Raw genomic sequence first — 8,013 nt, 5'->3', positions numbered from 1 at the left:
AGCGATTAATGACGTCATAAGTCTCTACTAGCCAATCATAAAGTTTATAAGTACTTGCTCGACCAATAAACGTAGGCTGAATAATCCAGAGTGGGTTAACCCAGAGCCAGTCGAACATGGACGCCCCTTCCGCGTATAGGCCTATCTGCCTACTGAACGAGGTGGGCAAATTCTTCGAAAGAATTATTGTGTTCCGCCTCGTCCGGCACCTCTCTCGGGAGGGCCCGGACTTGGGCGACGCTCAATATGGCTTCCGCGTGGGCCGCTCCACGATAGACGCGATTCTCCGTGTGAGGGCCTTCGCGGAGGAACAGGTGGAACAGGGGAGGGTAGTGATGGCAGTTTCGTTAGACATAACGAATGCATTTAACTCCCTCCCCCTGGGACCGGGTGTAGGAGGCGATGCGATTCCATCGCTTCCCTCTCTACCTGGTCCACATAGTCCGGGTTTATTTCCGAGGGAGGGAAATAAACCGGCGCGGGGCCCTCCTGCTCTGGAAAAAGCAGCTGGGGGGGGGGGGCAACGTGCCAGGCAGGCGGACCATCGAGGCCATCCGCCCCTGTCTACTCGAATGGGTTGACAAGGCTCACGGCGGGCTAAAGTTCTACCTGACGCAGGTACTCACCGGACACGGCTGTTTCGGGGAGTACCTGTGTCGCATAGGTAAGGAGCGTACGGCGCACTACCACCACTGTGCAGCCGGTCGGGACACCGCGCAGCACACCCTGACCGAGTGCCAGGCGTGGGCTGTAGAGCGGGACATCCTGACCGCAGTGGTGGGCAGAGACCTCTCGCTTCCGGCCGTGGTCAAGGCCATGATCGGAAGCAAAGAGGCTAGGGAGGCGATGGCCTCCTTCTGTTCCACCGTCATGGGGCAAAAGGAGGCCGCTGAAAGAGTCAGAAGGAGGGAGGCTGAGGTTGTCCCACTCCCTCCCTCCACCTCTTGCTCGGAGGAGGACGAGGCGGATGAGGTGCCACGGAACGACGTAAGGCGGGGTCGCAGGTGGCGCCCCCGCCCCCTCCCGCCCACCTCAAATACAGACAAAGGCAAGGGGGGAACCCAAATTGAGTGTCCCCTCCCTCATGGGGGAAAAGCCCCTTCCCGGCGCCGCGGCCGGGGGGGGATGAGGACACTCCACCCCTATACTTAAACAACCCCCCCAAATATTCACCCTTCATTCCACCGCCCACCTACCACCCTCACTGCTGTTTGCTTGCTTGCGCGCGCGCGGGCTCCCCCTCTATTCGTGCGCTGCGTGCGCGCCCCCTTCCTGCTATTTCGGGTGGGGAAAGGGCCTCACACCCCCCATCTTTCCCCTATAACATTCTCTCTCCTCTTTCCCACCATACCCCCCCAGAGATGTCCCCATTCCCTCGCTCGGCCACCCGCCTGCTTGGATGGGCCAGTTCGGAGTCACGAAGACTCAGGACGCGAGAGTGAAGCCCACCCCACTCGCCGAGAGGGACGGATGGGGGGCGCTTAGACGCTCTGGGCGTTCTCCGATCTCGGAGGCGCGTCCTTGGGCGCCTCCTTTCCCAGCCCCTCTGCGAGTGGTGCTGGTAACGTTCCCAGGGAGGGCCGACGGCAGGCGTGGACTCCTGCCGTCGGCAAACTCAGACCCCCCCCCCCACAACCAACGGGAGGGGAGCGGCGAGAGGTCGTGTGTCCGCCTGTCGCCGTACAAATGCCACGGTACGGCACAATCGGTGGGGCGGGTAACTGGCGGGGGCATACACCCCCGCCATCCTCCCCCCCACAGGGTAAGGAGCGCTGCAAGCGCTAGCGCAAGACGGCCCCCTGAAGAATGCCGAAAGGTGATGCCAGAGGGCCGCTCCATTGGCGCGAAGTGGAACACACTCAAGGGTTCTTAGTAGGTATACCTCCCCCCTCTTCTTAGAGAAGGGGAGGGGAGTCCCACATACCCCCGGAGACCTCCCCGGGTCTCCGGGGAATGCGTAATGCATTTTCCCCTGAGTTATAAAAAAAAAGAGCCAGTCGAACATGCTATTAGCTCAAAGTCTGAAATCATGAATTTATGCGTAAGAAACGTCATCTTCTCACCACAGAAACGTCGTCTCCTAATCATAGAAATGTCCGTTGACTATGTTTCTCCGTTAGATGGCGGGATGTCGGAGTGATTATCTAATTTACCGACTAGTGACTGTCATCGCGGCAATGTCAAGTGACAGTTTGCGTGTACGAGAATGGGGTTATATGTTTAATACATAATAGCTTTAAAAGTTGCGAAGTATGTTTACCGTAATTTTTAAGAAAAACTATGGAGTTATTAACAAGGATAATATCAGATACCGACAGCACAGGATATCCTATGGACATCCGTTTTCTGTCCATTTTTGGTCGAGATATCCATGGACCTTATAAGATGTCCATAGAATATACATTAGTGGACACCGGAGGGATATCTTGAAATGGACAAGTTTATACGTCCATATGCTATCCTTGTTATGGCACTCGCAGACCAGATTTTGTTGACAGTACTCTTCAAAGTTATGTAAATAAATATCATATCAACTGATAGATTTTTTAAACCACTTCTATATTTCTTAATCATTTTTTTTCTAAAAATTATTCGACAATAATTTTTCTAAAATTATTGTCGAAATATTTGACTGGTTCATTAGGGAGTATCCGCTACGTTGGAATGAGAGAGATACTAAAGTGAAATAAAAACAGGGAGGAAGCACCAAGGTAACGTTACCGAACGCACCTTAACTCGCTCCCTCTATCAACGCCATCTGCATATGTAATTCCATTTTCGATCTCTCCGCTGGCTGTTTGCTGCTTGCTCTGGCCGGCATGAAAATTTCTCCATTTTTCTGAAAGGTAATCCTGCTTTTTTTTAATGTACACAGAAAAAATTAAATAGTGTGCCATTAGCTTTATATCATCAAAACGATATAAGAATTAGATTTTTTTAACATCGTTTTATAAAGAATATATATAAAGAAGAAATCGATAATCTTGCGAAATGTGTTATGTTAATATTATTTAAAAAAAGTTTTTATTACATATTTGATGTTATTCGTCAAGAAAGTAACGTAGATTATAGTATAAAATATTTCTGATTAAACTGTGAAGTTTTCACGCTATAATTGAGGTTATATTTGAGGATATTATTTTTAGTTATGGAGATACGTCGTAAATATAAATCGTCTAAAACATAATTAATTCCATGTCGAATTAATGCCGAAAAACTAATATTGACATTGACTCTATATCGAATCAACTATATATTTCAGACTGGATTTATATTTGATACATACTTTCCATAACCAAAAATAATCATAGTGTGAGACAATTTCATAATTCAAACAGAAATGTACTTTTACCACCATTATACTTTATACCACCATTTTAAATAGAATAAATATTAATTTTAATTTAGAGATTAACGTTTAATATTGCTCTTTAGTGCAGAATTCAAAAGTATGTTTGAAAATAAATTTTCATTTTTTATATAGGATAAGAGTTTTCTAGGTAATTATCCAGTTTAGCGGCCTCACCTCCGATTTCGATAAAAGTAGGCTCAATCGACGCGTTTTTGCATGCCAAATAACTTTTTCCTCTGACAAAATCGTCGCTCTCTACTGCGAAGCGAGATATTAATAGACAAAGTTGAGGACGTGTTGGGTTAGAAAATGTCATACCATCTATCTCTAGCTATGTAACTGGGGGGTTTTGCCCCCCAGACCCCCCTATCAGGGGGGATGGGGGCTATAGTCTCTTATGCTTAATTAAGCTAAAGAATGTATTTCTCACAAAAGACTGTAGCCCCCACCCCTGTGATACGGGGGTCTGGGGGGCGAAGCCCCCCAGTTACATAGCTAGAGATAGACGGTATGACAGATTTTCTAACCTAACACGCCCTCAACTTTGTCTATTAATATCTCGCTTCGCAGTAGAGAGCGACGATTTTGTCAGAAGAAAAAGTTATTTGGCATGCAAAAACGCGTCGATTGAGCCTACTTTTATCGAAATCGGAGGTGAGGCCGCTAAACTGGATAATTACCTAGAAAACTCTTATCCTATATAAAAAATGAAAATTTATTTTCAAACATACTTTTGAATTCTGCACTAAAGAGCAATATTAAACGTTAATCTCTAAATTAAAATTAATATTTATTCTATTTAAAATGGTGGTATAAAGTATAATGGTGGTAAAAGTACATTTCTGTTTGAATTATGAAATTGTCTCACACTATGATTATTTTTGGTTATGGAAAGTATGTATCAAATATAAATCCAGTCTGAAATATATAGTTGATTCGATATAGAGTCAATGTCAATATTAGTTTTTCGGCATTAATTCGACATGGAATTAATTATGTTTTAGACGATTTATATTTACGACGTATCTCCATAACTAAAAATAATATCCTCAAATATAACCTCAATTATAGCGTGAAAACTTCACAGTTTAATCAGAAATATTTTATACTATAATCTACGTTACTTTCTTGACGAATAACATCAAATATGTAATAAAAACTTTTTTTAAATAATATTAACATAACACATTTCGCAAGATTATCGATTTCTTCTTTATATATATTCTTTATAAAACGATGTTAAAAAAATCTAATTCTTATATCGTTTTGATGATATAAAGCTAATGGCACACTATTTAATTTTTTCTGTGTACATTAAAAAAAAGCAGGATTACCTTTCAGAAAAATGGAGAAATTTTCATGCCGGCCAGAGCAAGCAGCAAACAGCCAGCGGAGAGATCGAAAATGGAATTACATATGCAGATGGCGTTGATAGAGGGAGCGAGTTAAGGTGCGTTCGGTAACGTTACCTTGGTGCTTCCTCCCTGTTTTTATTTCACTTTAGTATCTCTCTCATTCCAACGTAGCGGATACTCCCTAATGAACCAGTCAAATATTTCGACAATAATTTTAGAAAAATTATTGTCGAATAATTTTTAGAAAAAAAATGATTAAGAAATATAGAAGTGGTTTAAAAAATCTATCAGTTGATATGATATTTATTTACATAACTTTGAAGAGTACTGTCAACAAAATCTGGTCTGCGAGTGCCATAACAAGGATAGCATATGGACGTATAAACTTGTCCATTTCAAGATATCCCTCCGGTGTCCACTAATGTATATTCTATGGACATCTTATAAGGTCCATGGATATCTCGACCAAAAATGGACAGAAAACGGATGTCCATAGGATATCCTGTGCTGTCGGTATCTGATATTATCCTTGTTAATAACTCCATAGTTTTTCTTAAAAATTACGGTAAACATACTTCGCAACTTTTAAAGCTATTATGTATTAAACATATAACCCCATTCTCGTACACGCAAACTGTCACTTGACATTGCCGCGATGACAGTCACTAGTCGGTAAATTAGATAATCACTCCGACATCCCGCCATCTAACGGAGAAACATAGTCAACGGACATTTCTATGATTAGGAGACGACGTTTCTGTGGTGAGAAGATGACGTTTCTTACGCATAAATTCATGATTTCAGACTTTGAGCTAATAGCATGTTCGACTGGCTCTTTTTTTTTATAACTCAGGGGAAAATGCATTACGCATTCCCCGGAGACCCGGGGAGGTCTCCGGGGGTATGTGGGACTCCCCTCCCCTTCTCTAAGAAGAGGGGGGAGGTATACCTACTAAGAACCCTTGAGTGTGTTCCACTTCGCGCCAATGGAGCGGCCCTCTGGCATCACCTTTCGGCATTCTTCAGGGGGCCGTCTTGCGCTAGCGCTTGCAGCGCTCCTTACCCTGTGGGGGGGAGGATGGCGGGGGTGTATGCCCCCGCCAGTTACCCGCCCCACCGATTGTGCCGTACCGTGGCATTTGTACGGCGACAGGCGGACACACGACCTCTCGCCGCTCCCCTCCCGTTGGTTGTGGGGGGGGGGGTCTGAGTTTGCCGACGGCAGGAGTCCACGCCTGCCGTCGGCCCTCCCTGGGAACGTTACCAGCACCACTCGCAGAGGGGCTGGGAAAGGAGGCGCCCAAGGACGCGCCTCCGAGATCGGAGAACGCCCAGAGCGTCTAAGCGCCCCCCATCCGTCCCTCTCGGCGAGTGGGGTGGGCTTCACTCTCGCGTCCTGAGTCTTCGTGACTCCGAACTGGCCCATCCAAGCAGGCGGGTGGCCGAGCGAGGGAATGGGGACATCTCTGGGGGGGTATGGTGGGAAAGAGGAGAGAGAATGTTATAGGGGAAAGATGGGGGGTGTGAGGCCCTTTCCCCACCCGAAATAGCAGGAAGGGGGCGCGCACGCAGCGCACGAATAGAGGGGGAGCCCGCGCGCGCGCAAGCAAGCAAACAGCAGTGAGGGTGGTAGGTGGGCGGTGGAATGAAGGGTGAATATTTGGGGGGGTTGTTTAAGTATAGGGGTGGAGTGTCCTCATCCCCCCCCGGCCGCGGCGCCGGGAAGGGGCTTTTCCCCCATGAGGGAGGGGACACTCAATTTGGGTTCCCCCCTTGCCTTTGTCTGTATTTGAGGTGGGCGGGAGGGGGCGGGGGCGCCACCTGCGACCCCGCCTTACGTCGTTCCGTGGCACCTCATCCGCCTCGTCCTCCTCCGAGCAAGAGGTGGAGGGAGGGAGTGGGACAACCTCAGCCTCCCTCCTTCTGACTCTTTCAGCGGCCTCCTTTTGCCCCATGACGGTGGAACAGAAGGAGGCCATCGCCTCCCTAGCCTCTTTGCTTCCGATCATGGCCTTGACCACGGCCGGAAGCGAGAGGTCTCTGCCCACCACTGCGGTCAGGATGTCCCGCTCTACAGCCCACGCCTGGCACTCGGTCAGGGTGTGCTGCGCGGTGTCCCGACCGGCTGCACAGTGGTGGTAGTGCGCCGTACGCTCCTTACCTATGCGACACAGGTACTCCCCGAAACAGCCGTGTCCGGTGAGTACCTGCGTCAGGTAGAACTTTAGCCCGCCGTGAGCCTTGTCAACCCATTCGAGTAGACAGGGGCGGATGGCCTCGATGGTCCGCCTGCCTGGCACGTTGCCCCCCCCCCCCAGCTGCTTTTTCCAGAGCAGGAGGGCCCCGCGCCGGTTTATTTCCCTCCCTCGGAAATAAACCCGGACTATGTGGACCAGGTAGAGAGGGAAGCGATGGAATCGCATCGCCTCCTACACCCGGTCCCAGGGGGAGGGAGTTAAATGCATTCGTTATGTCTAACGAAACTGCCATCACTACCCTCCCCTGTTCCACCTGTTCCTCCGCGAAGGCCCTCACACGGAGAATCGCGTCTATCGTGGAGCGGCCCACGCGGAAGCCATATTGAGCGTCGCCCAAGTCCGGGCCCTCCCGAGAGAGGTGCCGGACGAGGCGGAACACAATAATTCTTTCGAAGAATTTGCCCACCTCGTTCAGTAGGCAGATAGGCCTATACGCGGAAGGGGCGTCCATGTTCGACTGGCTCTGGGTTAACCCACTCTGGATTATTCAGCCTACGTTTATTGGTCGAGCAAGTACTTATAAACTTTATGATTGGCTAGTAGAGACTTATGACGTCATTAATCGCTCTCGGAGCGATTAACCCAGAGCCAGTCGAACACGCTATAAAATAGGTCAGTTTCTGGAGCACGTAGAGAAAAAGTAAAGATAGTTTTTTAAACCTTGTAATGACCTTGAGAAGCTTTATCAAGGTCAGCATAAAAATCTGAAATGAGACTCCCTCGTTTTAATTGCATATTCTTGTAGCTTAGTTCGAGACCTTTTCAAATTACTATAAGTAAGCATTTTTGTACTAAGTACTTTTTGAGTTATAGATATTGAAAGTTACTTTAGCGCCATACGCAGAAAAAGGACTTAGTAAGAACAGCTAAATTTCGGTGGGTAGTCAGAACTTTATCGTCACTGCTAAGAGTTAATTGCAACAGCTAAAATGCATTTGCTGCGAGATACACTTTTGTAAGCTGAAAGTAATAGCACGAATAGCTAAGAAATAGGCTGATATTATTAAGTGTCTTACACTCGGGTCTTACACGAGTTTCTTACACTTGT

General features: G+C 47.5%; 1 long non-coding RNA gene across 1 annotated transcript in view; it reads right to left on the bottom strand.

The window, feature by feature from the left end:
• LOC116851848 overlaps positions 1–4,757 on the bottom strand; it is an 11,158-nt gene extending 6,401 nt beyond the window's left edge. Inside the window, exon 1 of the long non-coding RNA XR_004379659.1 lies at positions 4,687–4,757. This is a non-coding gene — a long non-coding RNA (uncharacterized LOC116851848). The remainder of the gene's footprint in view (positions 1–4,686) is intronic.
• Between the last annotated feature and the right edge of the window lie 3,256 nt (positions 4,758–8,013).

Source organism: Odontomachus brunneus, unplaced genomic scaffold (assembly GCF_010583005.1).
Source record: "Odontomachus brunneus isolate Ranch 3 - 2012 unplaced genomic scaffold, Obru_v1 Obru_scaffold_194, whole genome shotgun sequence".
NCBI lineage: Eukaryota > Metazoa > Arthropoda > Insecta > Hymenoptera > Formicidae > Odontomachus > Odontomachus brunneus.
The sequence above is the reverse complement of the archived record's forward strand: the minus strand, read 5'-3'. Positions and strand labels throughout refer to the sequence as shown.